Source organism: Cheilinus undulatus, linkage group 13 (assembly GCF_018320785.1).
Source record: "Cheilinus undulatus linkage group 13, ASM1832078v1, whole genome shotgun sequence".
Lineage (NCBI taxonomy): Eukaryota > Metazoa > Chordata > Actinopteri > Labriformes > Labridae > Cheilinus > Cheilinus undulatus.
Window position 1 is genome coordinate 36,436,410 of NC_054877.1, and position 18,255 is coordinate 36,454,664.

Here is an 18,255-nt window from a genome sequence, read left to right on the forward strand (position 1 = left end):
GCAGCACCTGTGGTTATTAATAGCCTAAATGTTAACATTTCTCTTCACTGATCTACACACACCTTTTTTCCTTAGGTACCCCCCTACTCATATCTAAGAAAGGCTAAGCCCCCCAGGACCCACCAGGAAAAATGAACATCAGTTGTAATTTTTATCAGTGTGAGCTACATTCACTTGTTCTCACCAAAACATCGATGTTTAAACTATCCATTATTACCACAGTGTATCAGGGCCACATTGACAATTCTGAAGAAAAACAATGAAATTATTATGTTTAAAAAGCCATTTTGAAAAGTCAAGGCATTTTAAACTCACAAGACATTTTTAACTTGAAAAGTTGTAAATGTATGTGGACTTCAAAACTAATCTCAAAAATACCCCACTCCCTCCAAATTTTGGCTTTTGTGCTCAAAAATAAACAGATTCTCTTTATGTTTTTTTACATTTGGGGTGACTTTCATGCCGTTGTACACTATGTTTCTAACCAGGGTTTAAAAAGCTATATAAACTCCTTATTTTGACAAGGTCAGAGCAGGCAGGGTCCCGCAACCCCCCTGAGATCTCTATTATAATGTAGCATGATGAAGAGACAGAGCTATTTTAACTGGTATCTGTGTTAATGACACTAATCTTTTGTTTTTAATCGTATGACTAAGATTTGAGTCAGCAGCCCAGTTTTTATGTTGCACTAATAATCCACATCAGCATTGTAGAGGAACATCAAGATCAAACAAAGTTTTATGTCATGCCATCACTTGAGCCCGTTATGACCTGCTTAGACCCTTGTTGCTGCTTGGCCACTGGAACATACAGTACATCTCTTTGTCCTTGTTATGTGGTTACAATAATTTAATGTTTTAGTGGAAAATGGGGTGAGCGTTTAGCATTTGAATAAAATATAATACCAACTGGAAGTGTTATTTTTGACAGATATTTTAAATTGTAGTCTCAGCCTTTAGATCAAATGTCTTTTAGTTTTAGTCACATTTTAGTCACTTCTACCCTTTACAGTTTTAGTCTAGTTTCAGTCGACAAAAACTCAGAAACATTTAAGTCTAGTTTTAGTCCATAAAAAGTCCTCACATTTTAGTCTTTAACTTTTAGTCCAAGCATTTCTTCTCTTGCCTAAATCATGGTAATGTGTTCTATGCATCCTGCCAAACCTGGGGTCCCTGCTTTCTACAGCTGAGAAGCAGAATAACAACAGATGAATCGTATTTTGACAGATTTACCCACAATGGAGAAATATGGATTTTAAATGTCTGACAAAAATCAAGTTACATTTTAGTGTAGTTTTGGTCATCTTGACAAAATCTTACTTGTAGACAGTTTAACTCATCAAATATCTTTTTTAGCTTGTCTCAGTCTGGTCTTTCTTGTGGAAAAATGGCTCTTGACTAACATTTTTAGTTTCAGTCAAAAAAGTAACACTGAATTGGAGTACTGTCTGTCCCTAAGCTTACGGGTATTTTCAGCTCTAACAACATAGGCACTGGTACCAAATACAGCCTCTCATTACTCATCTCTTATGGTTTGTACTGTAAACCTGGGGAATATGGTTCAGGATTCCTCAGCAAAGCAGAAGCATCAACAGGGAGGCACATGGAGGTTTGATATAGATGCATGAAGCTGGTAAGATTTTGAGTAGTGACTGTCATCAACAGTTCACACATCGGTCATTGGTTTACTGTGTCAACATTTTATGAGCCAGGAAACATAAAATGTGTCTTTTTGTTTTCAAATGTTGGTTTGACATCCAGCCCAAATAAAAAAATAGAATAGAGAAGGCTGGCTGGTCTTGCTCAATGTGGGCAGAGCCAAATATTTGACTCTAACCACGTTGAGCAACTCACGGTATTGCATGTTGCAATCAGGGGCACTCGGTATTAAGTGGCCTCTGTGCTTTGTGCGCCGTGTTTGTGCAGTTTATTTCTGGCCTTTCTTACACTGTCGAGGGACTGGGTGGTGGTGTTCCTCTTTTTTGTGCCAGGGTGGGGGCTGCAGCTATAAACTACCTTCTTCCAGCCCTGCCTGCTGTCAGAGTTGTGTAACAAAAATGTAAAAACTGTTGGGGTTGTGTGATGTCACCCTCTGGCATGTTTCAGATTGCTGTCAATAGAAAAAGATGCAGACTACTGTTGTAGCCTGAGCCATTAATGCATGATTGGTGCACGTCGATAAATGAATGACATCCCATGGGTCACTAGTCACTCTAAAGCTATCCGTTGAATGTGTGTTTTTGTTTATAGTCAGGTCTATGAGTGTCGATGGCTGGTGTCCTGCCTGCTGGTGTTATACCACGCACAGTTACATACGTAATCTTTTTTCCTTCAGACAAAGGAGACGTTTGTGGAGAGCGTGCATGGAGGAAGAATAGCTCGGTGTTCCCTCTTGTTGTGAGCTTCTCCTCTGACACTGTAGGCTCCAGTCGGCTACTTTACTAGGTGGTGGGTGGACTGTGTCCTCGTCTGTCCGTGTGAATTGCATTGATTCATTCATACTGCCCTCTCCTGCACAGGGCCCCTCAGGCATTCCTACCACAGCCCCCAGACCTGGTTTGGAACAATGTCAACTTAATTCACATCCAGCAATAGAAGTCGCTTCCGGTTGTAGTTTATTGATTCAGCAGGCCATGCTTACATAGACTCTCATGTTCTTTCAGTTTGTGTTTTTTAGGACCTGTTTAAAATGCTTACAATCTTGAATTATACTTTAAAATCAGTATAATATGGATCATTGAAAATATCTTAATTTTTTTTAGCAGAATGTTGTCGCTTTGTTTTGCAGAGATTTCAAATGAGTAAAAATATTCATTTCTGTCACTTCACTTTATTTTAGTGGACCCTAATTACCTAGTAATTTTAAAGTAATAAGGTGGTAATTATCTAGTAATAAGTTGACATTTTACAAGTAATAACTAATTAATATTAAGGAATGTTGTAGCTAAAATTTTATTCCTTGTAATATTTTGCTATTATCTGGTCATTTGGTGGCATTTAACCAAGGTATTTCTTAAAAATAAGATGATTATTTTATATATTGACCTTTTGCACACACTTCACTACTGTAACGTTTCTCTCCAGCAGTAGTAGCAATGTCAAACGGCTGTTTACATTAGGTCAGGATGGTTTTTGGTAAATAATTATATCAGAAGTGTATTTTGGAGCATTAAAAGTAACAGAAAGTGCTATAATTGGGTCAGGCTACTTAACACAAATGTCAGTGACTCTGTCAAATGAAGTATTTTACTTCGAGGGCGCTCACAAGCAGAGAAACATATGAAGAGTGGACTGACAAAGGTGTTTATATACAGGCATTGATCCTAAAACACCCTCAAGCCATTAATGTCCACACGAATACCTCTGAGTTTAGTGTTTCACTAAAATGTCAAAATATGCTCATGAAACCAGAGAGAAATGAACAGACGTGTGATTTTGATAGCCATATGACATACATACGACTAATATCCTAAATAATAAACGACAAAAGCATCATGCCTGCACAACAGCAAGTCTGGAGCGGGGCTGGGCAATTATCGAAAATGAGATAAAATTGCAATATGGCCTGGTGCAATTTATGAAGCACGGAAGGTGCATTATTTATTTAAGCTGAAATTTGTGTCAAAATACCAGATGATTTATTTATTTATTTTGCTGCAGAGAAGTTATAATTTTCTTATCATGCAATCACCCAAAACTAAATATGAGAATAACATAATAATGATGACTCCCTTCAATACAACAATTCCTGTCTAATTTGAAAAAAAACAAAAAACAACAAAAAAAACCCCAACAAAACACAAAATCAGGAGCTTAAGGAAACATTGCATATTATTTCGCAATTGCAATATTGGGGAAAAAAATTGCAATAAGATTAATTTCCCTTATCATTCAGCCCTACTATGGAGACACATATTTATGTACGTAAGGTTTTTGAATTAAGATACTGAAAGTGTGACCTTCTCTTTCTTACACACATACAGTCCATTTATGGACAGTTTTTAACACACCTTCACATTAGCTCTCAGTTAGCCTATTAGCATATTAGCCACTACTATAATGCAGCAGCTTACAACAGCCAGATAACATTCACCTCAAAAAACACCAACAACAGATCGATAACCAACAGTCTGTTAAAGTTACACACCACTCAGCAAAAAACTCAAAAAGCATTTCAAATGAACTCTGTGGCTTTGATAATGTTGGTCCTCATTAGCTGATTAACTCAGTCGTAGCCATTGTTAGTTTAAGTCCAACCATCCTGTTTATTTGGAGGAGCTGAAGAGAGTGAAAAGCATTCACTGTGGATGGTTCAGGGTTGTCCTCCTCTGGTCCAGTTTTCTTCCCTGCAGCTGAGGTTATGTTTACTGCTAATGCTAGCTGTATTAGCAACAAAACTAGCCTCAGGTTACTGAGATGGTGCCGTTTCCTCTAATCCAGAAACATACACATCGTCCTGCATGACGCAATTCTGTGTTGACAACAGTTCCTGGATTGGTCAGGTAGATTTTCCAAGTCCTTGAGGTCCACTGGAACTTTATGATAGCTAGACTTAAACCCAGCCTACCCAAGCTACCACTGTTTCTATGTAAATTAGCCACGTGCTGCTGTTCCACATAAACAAACCTTAGCATAGTAGCACAGTCACTTTATTAAAGCTCTCTAGGTAACACATCTTAACATGAAACTATTTTATTAATTTATCTTCTAATTGGCATATTTCTCATCCTGACATCATCAGTGTCTTTTTGGGGGGAATTTGTGGACAGAACTCTTACGACTATAGCTTGCAATACATAGAGTGACTTTTTTGCCATCCACGTGGGGTGTGACATTACATGCAAAAGGTCTGTAAATTGCTTTAACAATTCAAAGGGAATTTCTTTTTTTCTGTCCCACTAAATTAAAGTGGATCATTCCTTAATAAGTAATTTTTAGGGTTAAGGTATGGGTTTCAAGATTATTACCTGGTAAAATTACCTTATTCTTGAGAAATTACTAGATTATTACACTTATTGGTTTAAAATGACTAGGTAATGAGGGCCTACTAAAATAAAATGTTACTGTTTACCTTTTCAGGTGTTGCCGTCTGTTAAGTTATGCGGGTGAAATGAGAATGAGTTGATAACTGTTGCTGAAAGTCTGTAGTATATATTGAGATTTTGCAGGAATACATAATGAAACGAACCACACTGGCAAAGATTGGTGCTACTTTTCCCCCTTGTAATGTCATAACCATGCAATTAAAGAAAACAGAAAGTAAACCTTTATGTAAATAGATGGTGTATAGTGCAGGTTTGACTGAGAATGCTTCTTAATAAAGACAGCATGTCACAGGCGAAAGAGGGCAAAGTGACTCGCAGGCTGTGAATCAGTCTCTGAGCAATCACTGGAGTCTGAGAGCTCATTCTCTTTATTATAGCTAGTAGATGTGCAAACTCCATTGGGTGAAAACAGATGGTACTAAAAGAGCAACGCCACAGCACAGAAATGATCAATTGTGGACTTAACCAGACGAAATAAAACTTACAATGCAAGTAAGTTTAAACCTTTTTCCCCCGTGGGAGGTTTTAAGAACAGGCTGTGGCTTATCTACTGGAGCGGCTTGTCTCTCAGATTTTACAGTACCTTATGACTATTGGCCATAATCATACTAGTTTCATAATTGTATTTTGACATGTTTCCATAAAACGCATATTTGCTTGTGTTTTTAAACTTAGTTTCTGTCTGCATTAAACCCTCCAGTATAGTATGCTCCTTTTCTATTGAAACCCTGTAAACCTCTCCAGGGTCCTGGCCCTGACTCATCTTCTCACCACAATATCAGATCACCCTGTGGTTGAACAAAGACTCATGGGTGCTCAGTTTCAGTGCTACAGAGAAAGTGAGACACAGTTCATGTAATGCTGGCTATCTAAGCACTGTACAAAAGGATAAGTCATATTTCCCCCCCTTTTTGTGCTTTTCAGGCACGTCCTGAAACATACTCCTGGGTTTGTGTTGACCAATGGACGAGGATGAAATCATGTGAAGGTGTGCCAGCTTTGCAGTGTCATGGACTTGTAGCTGGGGAAAATCTCATCTCAATGGACTGGGGGCCTTGTCTGCACACGGCTGACTTCCTGTCATCAACCTGAGCAGAGTATTGACGGTGTCAGAGCAGACGCTGGACTCCCATCAGGAGAGAAAACCAGGCTCCTGTGACTAAAATATTGCAGGTAAGATAATTATTATCTGTCAGCTTTGTGTTTACTTTTCTGTCTCAGTGTTTGAGCTATGCAGACATGAGATCATGCCAAACAGTGAGTGTGCTCTTCTCAGAGCGGGGAGGTTTACACATCAGCTCACTCCATGGCTGAATGGGAACTATTCACCTCTGAAATGCTGAGGAGCAAATAGCGAGCATGATGTCATCTTGGTTGATACTGTGGTTTTGTTCTATGTGTTAAGCTCAGTGTGAGGTAAAGAAGGCTTTGCAACGTAAAGAGGGGAAGGAAACTTTACAACATGTACATTTTTTTTATTGCTTCTTTACAGATAAAACGAGATGGATGTGTTTGAAAGTTTCTTGTTTAGTCAGGCATATGTTTGTGTATCCAGCGGGTTTGTCACATCCCACATTTATTTATTTTCTACTTCTGGACATGGTCACTGGATAACATTTCTTAGCTCATGAGGTAGAGTAGGAGGAAGCGAGAGTCAAACTTGTTGCATTTATAGAAACGCCTCTTCTAGGCTAACAAACAGATGCACACACAGGATGCTGGCCAGACATACACTCAAACAAGTGTGTGAACACCTCAGTAAAAAAACAGAGATAATATGTGAGTTTGTGTTTGAGAGCACAGGATGAAAGAAAGTGAGAGACATTTGGTGTATTTACAAGCCCCAATTCTAAAAAAGTTGGAATGCTATAAAATGTGAATTAAAATATAATGCTGTGAACAAGTGAGCCTTTCAGAGGAGCTCCTTTTTACCAAATTACAGTACTTTAACTTGTCACCAATTAACCTACTTCCTGTCAGGATCACTGTCGTCCATTTTATTGCAAAATGGATATACAGTTTTTCTTGGCAGAGAAGGCTCTGCCTAAAAGATGCTTCCTGGGTTAATCAAGCAGCATGCTTTGACTTACCAGGGAGTGCAGAGCTAACAACACCCATGGATAGATACATTTATGACAATGCATTCTGAATACAATAAAATTAGTTTATAAGCAATTAATCCATAGTAGAATGAATCTGAATATGAGGGTGCAACAAGCTTCACGCTGTAAAGGAGGAGGCTGGGGAGGGGGAGTAGCATCGTGGTGCATCAGCATTAATGCAAGCAGGGATAAGTTAGAAGTATGTAATATTTAACTACACAGCCGTGTTGAGAGAAAGCTGTGATTGGCTGTGGGAGCTGGGGGGCAGTTACTGGGATCAGCTGGCTGTCAGCTGATCATGGCTGGGTGTATGACTACCGTATCCTACGTAAACTAACGCGTCATTACCTATGGAGTGTTACAGGTGTTTTGAGTATTCCTCAACCTTTTCAGTCTTTTCCTGGCCCAGTCACAACTTTTTTTACAACATGCCTAAGGCATCAAATTTAGAATGTGTTTATACTTAAAGAAACAATAAAGTTTGTCAGTTTTAACATTTAATATCTTGTCTTTAGGCAAATCACTATAGGCCTATTCTCTTTTAAATAAGTATTACAAAAGTACACCAGAGACCTGCTTCGTTATACAAATTTACCTATACTACTGCCCCAACATTAATAAGCAATGAAAATCAGACTACAGGCCGAGCAATCATGACAGGACCCTAATTTAGAGGAATACATTATTTGTCATATTTGTCAACACCAACCCAGACTGTTTTACATCCACGAAGTTTGAACTTTTAAAGGAACTGGGGTTTGCAGGCAGGCAAAGTTGTATGATTATGTTTGCATGACTAAAACTGGAATTTTAAAATACATGTAAACTTCAGTTTGACTGACATCGTACCAAAGAAAATTACTTTTATCTACTGACAGTAGATGATGTGGTTTGACATGTTGGACAGCATAAATGCTGAGTGTAGCAGAAGTCATATTTTTCTCTGACTTCAGAAATCAACATAAGCTAAAGGGACAGCGTTCATCACATTCATACCAAAATTAAAGCATAGTCTGTACGAAATTTATAGAGCTGTAAAGTTGTTTATTTTTGGCTTTTCAACAGACAACTACCACCTAGCTGCTTGCTAACATGTAAGCAAGGTCAACAGGAAGAAGGTCTTGTAGCAACTACTAGAAAGGGGGGGATATCCACTGTAACAGAGGTAAACATTGTCCCATCAGTGAATAGATTCACCCTCTGAGCCCCCCCGAAACACACACACCTTTCAGAAAATGTGTGCTAAAACAAGCCGTTCTCAGATTTTCCCCTCATGATGTCATGTGGGGACTTAGCACTGCCCCCAGGTGCGGTTGGAGGAAAGTTCTTCTCCTCCTCCTCCTCATTCATTGAGCCACATCCATTTCTGGAGAAGGGCGTGGTCAGGGGCGGAGTCAGTCGAGGAAACAGAGGGGTTTTTAGACATACATAAATCCTATACTGGAGTATTTCTTTCAGCAACAGACTTCACAGGCATGATTTGGGGACCTCTGAGACCAATATAAACTTGCCTTAAAAGAGTAAAATATGTCCCCTTTAACAGTGCATTAAACCTGTTTGCTGCACAGAGAAGTGGCTTTAACTTTTCCCAGCCCAGATCTTAAAGAGACTTAAACGTAATGGTTAAAAGTGAGTAGAAACCCTGATTTAGCCTTAGTGTCATTTACGTAGAACTATTAGAGTTGATAGTGATGTAGCAGTGGTCAAATTCAAACATTTTATGACCAAAATAAAATTTAATGTGCAGCCATACTCTCTGAGCTTTTATCAACTTAGGCTGATTTGTTTCAAACATAAGAAAAGTCCATGAGAAGAAGCTGTTCCCTCATCAATCACAGATTTTAAAGCAGAGAGTATCGATTTCTTTTAGAGACATTAAGATATATCTACTCGGACAGAAGAAAAGTTATGGTGACAAACATGTTTTAAATGGATCGTTAAAGCAGAGTTGACAATTTGTTATTTAAAAAGTGAGAACTGGTGGTGATGGCAGAGTGGAAATTCAGGTTTAGGTTCACGTAAATGAATCCTGCAAAGCTGACTTATCTGTTTTCATACTGATATCTACCCACGATTAAGTTCTTAGAAATCAAAGCGACTGGTAAAGCAGTTAAAGAGAAGTTTATGTTTCTCCAGCTGTTCTGGCCTGAGGGTAAAAATGTAGATTGACTCCCTGCATTTGCCAAAAACACTTATAATGGATATTGGAAGGAATGTTTCCACCACTTTAGTCAGAGATGCTCCATGAATGAAGGTAAACAGCAAATTTGATGACAGCAGTGACAGTGGTAAGAAAGGTAAACAGAGACAGAAAGTATGAGGATGGAGGGAACTGGACTAAGAGGGAGTTGGGGAGCGGAAGTGGAGCTCCCAGAATAGCAGCAGTGAGCAGTGAGGGAGCTTTTTGTGGAGAGTGTCTCTGAATGCTTGGAGGGCCGCGGGGGCCCAGACTGACAGAGGAGAACTAGGAGGAAAGGGAGCCTCTGGGAGTCAGTGGGTGTGAGAGAGAGGACAGTGTTATTTTAACCCTGAACTTACATCCGGCTGTCGCTCCTCACACCCCCTGCTGCTCCTTTCGGCTGACTCTTCTATTAATCTACCTGGTTGTCTGCCACCTCACTGTCAATTTCACCCCCCCGGCTGTCCTCTACTCTCACCTTTACCTGTTTTTACCTCTCATAATCCTTTCCCTTTTCACTGTTCCTCCACACAGATACACAGGTATCTCATTACTAGCCCCCCTGAGGTCTGGCATGCTGTCTGCTGCTTCCGGGTGTATTGTATGTTGGCCGTGTTATTAACGCGTCAGGTTTCCTGATTAAGTGACCCTGTAATAGATCACCTAGTGACACTGGCAACTCACAACCATGAGCTGGAAAACTAAAACATCCCAGAGTTTTGAATATAAGCCACTCTGTCAGAGAAACTTCAGATGATTACAGCTAGTATGCAGTCATGTGTTGAAAGTACAAGTGTGCTTGAAGGTTGAGCACCTCTGACATAATAAATATGTGATCTGTTCAAGTTGTCTCTTTTAAGCATGGCTCTGGGTCATCTAGTGGCCTGCCAGTTTGATAAACAACACAACATGTAACAGAAACGACAACACAAACAGGAGTGTTGATTTTTCAGTGTTCACCATATAAGCTTTGATTTAATATCTCAAAGTATAACTTTAACTCCTGAGTGAAATGGCCTTCAGTGTTGGAGTTATTTTACAGTGTTAGTCCAACTCTGTAAGGAGTCAGTTCATTTAAGCTTCGCCGACTGGCATTTCAAATCTTGGGGGATACGTGGACGAACTTTTCCCATCATACCCTTGGGCAGAATGTTTAAATGTGTCTTAGATGTTCGGATGTTTTTGGATGTTACCTTGGAAGATTGATCACTGCTGGAATTCCTTTGCTTATGTTTCTGACAGATTGTTGTTGTTTTTGATGTTACACACTTTTGCACCATGAATGAAGTTATCCACTTCGTTACTGACTTCCTGTCTGTGGAAACAAATTGTTTTAGGTGAAAGATAATGTACAACTCTTTATCAAGAGCAGTATCTATAGCTGAGAGCTGAGTGTGTCAAGAGGATGCATTATAATTAGTGCTAAATGATTCTGGAAAATAATCAGATTTTTTCCCTCTATATCGGTTTTAATTTAATATGTGATTATTATTAAGTCCCTCATTGTATATATTTTCTCTACAAATCCAAGCACTAAAACATTTTATATTATAACAAACAAATATCAAATAGATTAAACTTGATTAATTCATTTTGTGAATGTTAATAATGTGTTAAAAATGAACATAATAAGGAAGTTAATATATTTTCACTTTCCAAAGTTAAAATCTACGTTGGAACTTGTGAGAATTATATAATTCAGGGAAAGTTTTAAATCTTACACTTTGGGAATTGAATTAACGCTAATAATTATCTGTAAGCTGTTGTTCTTTACTGTCTGTTTATTTGACTTTCCTACCAACATAGTGAAATACTAAATTTAATGTACAGAAGTAAGATATCTGCTTGTCTACCTAAAATGTGTGCCAAAATACCGGTTTAATATTTTGGGGTGTTTTTAGCAGCAGAGATTCAATGCTCTACATGTTATGCAAACATTCCAGTGTCATTTTTTTTTAGAATAGTTAGCAAAAACCCTACTTTTCTTATTCTTGTATAATTTCTTACTCATTTAAAATGAGAATGGGGTAAACATAATCATTCCCTTCAATACAACAATTCATATCAAATTTGTAGTATCAATCAAAATACTCATAACGAGATATTTTTTCAAAATCGTTCAGCCTGAGTCTCCGCTATGAGTGAAAGAACTGTCATAAGAATAACTTTCCTTTTCTAAATTATCCTCTGCAGGATGTTCAGCAGTATGGGAAAATATTCAACACAGTGATTATCTCTGATGTGGAATTCTGACATAATTAACCAGAATGTCCACTGGCGTTTAGGCCATTTGCTTGAAATGTTGGGAGAATTTGCTTGGAAATTTCCGAGTATTTTCTTTGAAATTTTGGGTATATGTTTGTTTATTTTGTATGATTATGTAATTACATATCCTAACATCACGATTGTGTTAGGGTTAATTGTGCTGCACAAATTAAACACTAATAAGAATGTATGTAAGACAAAGCATTTTTGCAAATATTAAACAGTTAAATCTAATCAGAAATAAACTGAAATTCAACACAAAAGGTAAAACAAGATGAAAATAAAAACTAATGAAAAATCTCGAACTATTGTAACCTTGCTATGTAAATCCTGAACTGGCCCTCTATTGTTATCTAAAGCACCAGCCATTATGAAAATGAAAGGACTACAAAAATGTGCAACATTTCTTCTTTAGTTGATGGATGTTTGAGTCTTTTATAATAAAAGTCCTAAGTTTCCTGCTCACACAGTTAAACACCATACGACACATTAAGAAAAACAGATCCTGGTTACATGCAAACTTTGTCTGGGCTCTGAATTCTTGTGCTTGTCTCAGTGAAATGATTCATGACAACCTAGTTTGCCATGTTAAATTACAAATGTAATATAATTTTTCTAAATGTGTTTCTCTCTGCTTCAGTTTGTTGAAAAGCTCTACCTTCCTTTTCCCTTCTCTCTCTTTCTCTTTCTCTCTACATCTCTGTCTCTGTCACATACACCACTCTCATAAACACGCTCACTCATGGCCACAGAGTACAGTGAGTGTTGTTGTTTCTCTTATCAGTCGTTACTCCACTCAATCTCTCACTCCTTGTGAGTCGATGGGACCGGAAGAGCAGCTTACATATTGACCAGGCACACTCTTACACCCAAACACACAAACACGTACCTGCACACCTCTTCAGGCAGTGATGATGCAATTTTTTTTTCAAGTTTGTGGAAGCGCTCATTTCCACCCACGTACAGACGCAAACTCATGTACTCAGCTCTCATAGTGTCTTAAGGTATTCAGGTTGAAGCATTTTAAATGTTAAAGTCTTGATTTTTTAAAATTATTTTGCATTAGTTAATAATTGAAACTTTATTTAACCAGGAAAACCCCACTGAGGTTGAAGCTCTCAAGAATTGTAACCGACAGGCTGCAGAAGTTAGCAGAGTTTCTGATCAACAATGAGCAGCCGTACACTGGAAGTACAGGATGCAAAATTCAAATGCATCAACAGATGAGTAGTTGCAACTTAAAACAGCAAATATATGTCAGAATTACCCATAATACTCAATAATGTAGGCAAAATATTTGCAGCTGATGTGCCTGCCTCTGAATCATATAACTTCCTCTTAAAGGTGTCTAACAACACCAGCTCATTGACTTTCAGGTCTTAATGCTGTGTTTGATAAGAAATTTAGTCACACTATAGCAGTGTAAAACAGCTCAACAAATTATCTAACTCCTAAAGGTTTCTGCATCATTTTCAGAAGATAATGTGTGCCTTTGCTGGAGATTTCTGTAGATGTTCTTGACTCTTGGATTACCCTGTATTGTAATATTCTTAAAGTGCCATCTATCTGTCTGTGTCAGAGGCCATGGTTAGCGTGTGGGTAGAAATCATTAAACTGACATTTCACTTTTCCTCATCATCAACCCGAAGGATAAACTGAACACTTCAGTTCACAGGAATCACTCAGAGGGAAGGACGTCTGCCTTTTCCAAAAATAGAAGAGATTACGTCCCTGAAGCTGCTGACAGACATTAAGGAGAATTATTAACATCTGACCTAGCATCACCAGTTTGAGCAGCAGTCTGCAGCCGTTTCAACATCTCTGCTGAACAACTCCATTTCAGATCAACTTCATGTTTTTTTTTTTTTTTAATTTTGAAAATAGTGAAAGGTTTATGGTCTTTGAAGAATGATTTCTTACATACGGGTACAAGACACTCCCTGAGCTCCAATGTCTCTCAAACATCCATGTAATTTCACATGAGCTTTCATAATGACTTACTTTACATTTCCATGAACTTTGTTGTTTCTCAGACAGTTTTGTCTCATTTAGGGTCCCAGATCTTATTTTTTGCCAGGTTATGTATAAGCTTTTTATGCACATAATATTTTTAGATAAATATATATGTGCTACATAAAAGACAGGAAGTCACTCAGATTTGGACTTCATTACTTACACTTGTCTTATAGAAATGAACAAAAACTGCTTTGAATGTTATTTATTGCTCTCACTGCCCTAGCCTGCCCCCTTGTGGTCAGTAGTTGGAAAAAGAGCAGATAGTTCAGAAGCAAATATCAGAAACCAACATTATAGATGGACTTAAATTTGAATGAAGAATTTTTCTGTATGAGAGAGAGAGTTAGTAAAAGCATTTCACAGTGTCAAAGTATATGTTAACAAAGATTTGTTTGAAATAGAGCCAAGAATCATATCTGGATATTTGACATTGCACAATGTATATCTTATATTTTCTCCTAAAGAAATAAAAAAATGAAATAAGATGACACTGTCACCTGTTTGACACCAAATCAATACTCATAGAAGTCCAAGATGCTCAGTTTAGGGATTTTTTTTTCATTTGTTAATATCATAAATGAAGGAAAACTACACGTTTTGATATACTGGGTCGTCAGACCATCTCCAGTATTTTAATGGTCAGTGGTGGAGAAGTAAAGAAACTAGGCGATCTTCAGTTGCATCAACATTACAAAAATCTGTCAATTAATTTTATTTCCTCAGGAGTTTGCCTGCAATTTCTGATAATTAAAAACAACAGACTAGCCAGATTGTGGGTGTCTAGGACTTCTGTAGTATCAGATGGTTATTGTATCATTTACTAACAGTAGAAATGCTCCTAAAATAAATGAACAGAGATTATTGCCAATTTAGATTTCACATTTTAGATGGATTAGCTTGTGGTCAGTAAGCATACTATTGAGCGCTAGACCTACTTTTTACCCAATCTATATAAATTATACATGTGTCATTCCCTTTATTTTACTTGTAAATATGCAAAATATATTTGATAAACGCAATAAATTTCCCAGCCCTACCACCTTTACTACACCATCAGCGGTGATTCAGTGTAATTTTATGTAATATATCATCATACTAGATTGGCTGGATGACATGGTTAAAATTAAGTGGTACAGAAACTATTTCAGGGAATATTTTTCCATTAAAATATCAAAATGTAAAAAAAGAGGTCAGATATGTTCAACTAAAACAAGGCTTACAGCAAATAGAGTTCAATTATATTTAAAACATTTAGTTTAGGGTTAAAATTGCCTTTAAAATCTTGGTGTGTCAGTCTAACTTTATTCATTTGTTGGAATGGATGTTAAAATAACTTTTACTTTAACTCCCTACATTTGCACACAAATATTCCCCAAACAGAGGTTAAAACTAGGAATGTCCCTGTCAATGTTTTTGGCCTCTGATCCTGATCTGATATTTTAATATTGATTATCTGCTGATACTGAGTCTGATCCGATATTCATATTTGCCTAGATCAGAGTTTCAGTGATTTTGTTTACAAAAATAACTGAAGTAAACAGAAGAACCACTAGTCCATTTAACTTAGAGCAGCTAACAGTTTTGTAAAACACTAATTATATATTAATATTAAATTTCTACTCAGAATTGTGTAATAGCTCTATATCACTTTAATAATTAGTCAAATTATAAAGTTACATCTTTACTTAGTGCAGTGTTTGAAAATTATTCATTTTTACTGAATTTATCAACTAGAAGATGTTTCTTTTCTTTAAGCAGTCTTTTTTCAAAGCATAATTCTAAACAGTCTCTCATGTTTTCATTAGTAAGGAGTGTGTCCTTTAGGCTCCTCGGCCCATCTGAAGAATGGAGTATGATTCCTGAACAGCAGGGATGGCATGTGAGTGGAGGGTGTGAATGAGCTGTAATGTGGTCAGTGTCACCTCAAAGTCACCACTCACACAGACACAAAGCTCCTGGCATGATGTGAGAGCGGGCACACAGATGGCAGGGAAACACAGAGGGCTTTGGCTCCTGATGATTTGAATACCTCTTCAGCGTGACCTTGGCACAGACGCACACACAGATTAAGAGACAGTAGGACCCTCATCCTGTCCTCCTGTCCCCCTAATTCCGTCCTCTGCTAACCCACATGGCCCACTGATGTCCTGCAGGCTTTAGATTAGCCCCTTTAAAACCCACCTGTTTATCCAGGAGGGACGGGTAGACACACCAACACGGCCCACCAACACTTCTGAGAAAGACAGCATGAGAGAGGAGAGGATTATAAAACATAGAGATCTATCTAAATCTCACCGTGTCACAGTCAAACACATACACCCCTGTACACTGTGGATTTGTTCAGCACGCTCATGCACCTCTGATTCAGCAGAAGTGGAAATCTTTCTGAGAAAGCAGAGATGAGAGAGGATTTGTGGAGGATAATATTCATCTGAACAGCTCAGGTTGAAATATTCTGTCTTCAGTTAAAATGTTTGGCTCTGTGCCAGTTGGATCTATACTGAGCCTGCTGGTCTGAGGACAAGCCTTCATTCAATCACAGCCTTTATTTAGGGATAATGGTTTTGGACTTGAAGCTTCACTCGAGGGCTGAGCAATAAAATGATCCTGATAGGGGGATTGTTATAAATTTGATATAAACTGAATGTGAAACTCTAGGACTTACAAGACAGAAGGATGACAGCCACTGACTGTGTATGTAGCTTTATCAAATTGTGTGTCAGTGAATCAATGTCATGTGGAGGGGTGAACTATATTATTGGTATGATATCATGATTGGCAGATATTAGCTTAAAAAAGGAATTATTGATATTGACATATTTTTACAACCAATATTTTGGTTCTAAAATTCTGCCTATATCAGCTGTAGATTTTGGCTGTACAAAGTAAGTTAGTGGAGTTTTAGGCTGGACCAACAGACCTATGTCAGCTGAAGTATTTGTCTTAATTCATCATCATTCCTTTAACTTAAAAGTTTGTTTTAAAGACGGAAATTTATTAATTTGTACAACATCAGACTAGAACAGAATTTTTAGGTCTGAGCTAGTTTTAAATATCGGTATTGGCTAAAATTATTTTGTAAATTTCATATGTTGGCAAAAAAATATCGTGCATTCCTAATGTGCAGTTTTGGCACAGTCCCTGTGGAGTGGTAGACTGGGATGGTGGTTTCCAGTTTTAAAAAGTAGGACCAGAGGTTGTGCTCCAATTCCCAGGGTATCACACTACTCACAGACTGAACAGTATCTGTGGTCTCTGCTCCATCAACAGTGGCCTGAACAGTCTGGCTTTGCACCTAAGAGGTCTACAGGAGCCCACATCCTGGCACTTCAGGTCCTCACTGAGCGCTTGTGGGGACTCAGAGGGTTGCTTAGATTCTGGAGCTCCATGGGTTCCAGGGGAACAATGGTGGCTCCATGTCTGACTTCTTCCCAGTTGATATTCTGGGGTGAGGCAGAGGTGTATCTAAACCTCTACGGCCTTCATTACCTGTATAGACTGGATAAAGGGGCGGGTAACAGGCAGCGAACTGAGAGTGTAATTTGGCGATGTCCAGATCACTGGCCGGGACTTTACTTATGATGCTGTGATCCTTGCAGAGACTTTTGATGTTCTTGTGGAAGCTCTTAACTTGCTGAGTAAGGAGGCTGAAGCATTGGTAATGCATGTCTCCTGGGCCAAACTGACCTGGGAACACCAGGGAATCCACCAGGAAGAGCTGCAAAATGTCCCTGGGCAGAGGGAAGACAAAAGTAAGGAAATAATTTCTAACATCTTCAAATCCCTCCCCCATGCTATCATGCAAAGCTTAGAGGTCTGCTACATCAGCAGAGCATTATTCGCCATGAAACAGGATGTAGTCTTTTAAGAGGCTAAAAACACCTGTATTACCATGATTTTTAAGCAGAAGGACAGTGGAAGTTTCATATGGGTTTCGTCAGTGAGCGTAGCTAAATGGCTCAGTGGCACTGGCGCCCCCACAACATTGAAAATGGTCTTCCCCAGTCACATGGCCAATAGGGCTAAAACAATTAATTGATTAAATTCAAGAACGGAAGGAAGATTAGGCAGACAGACAGATAGAGGGTTGTATTTTTTTTAGTTTGTTGTAAATTTTTTACACAAGAAAGTTTATTTTGTTAACCCCAAGAAGTTCTTACTAGGCTTTTTCAGCATCAGGTGAGGACTACATGAGAGAAGTGTTTAGTAATCAGCTCCCTGCAGCTATTGCAGCTAAGTAATTGAAAAGAATTAAAGCACAAAGAAATGCTGAAGGAGTTCCTGTTCCTCCACCCTCCACACCCTGACCACAGCTCCTTCAGCCTCCCCTGAGGGCGATGACGTCTTCACTGTGTCAACATGTTCACACTGAGCTCAGCAGTCATTACTCCATGTTATCGTCTCTTTACATATCACACAGCGCTGACTCACTAGTAGCATGTTGGTCTTTTTCACCCGAACTGAGGTGAAGTCATGGCTAAAGTCAACAAGATTTCATCCCTGACCAGAAGTTGTGGGTGGGTGCTGCTACCATGACCTACAAGAGGAAATATTTCTGTAACACGGGTGTTTCAAAGGAAACTTTGTCTTGATTTAAATCCTGTAGGCTACCTCTGGAAAGAGACTTTTAATGCAGCAAAGTTCATAGA

At 38.4% G+C, this 18,255-nt stretch overlaps 1 protein-coding gene across 4 annotated transcripts in view; it reads left to right on the forward strand.

The window, feature by feature from the left end:
- Nucleotides 1–18,255, forward strand: part of tnk2b (tyrosine kinase, non-receptor, 2b) — a 96,846-nt gene that overhangs the window by 11,004 nt on the left and 67,587 nt on the right. For all 4 annotated transcript variants that reach the window (XR_005992716.1, XM_041802356.1, XM_041802359.1 and 1 more), the window contains exon 2: nt 5,969–6,217. The gene's annotated coding sequence lies outside the window, so the exon portion shown is untranslated. The remainder of the gene's footprint in view (nt 1–5,968; nt 6,218–18,255) is intronic.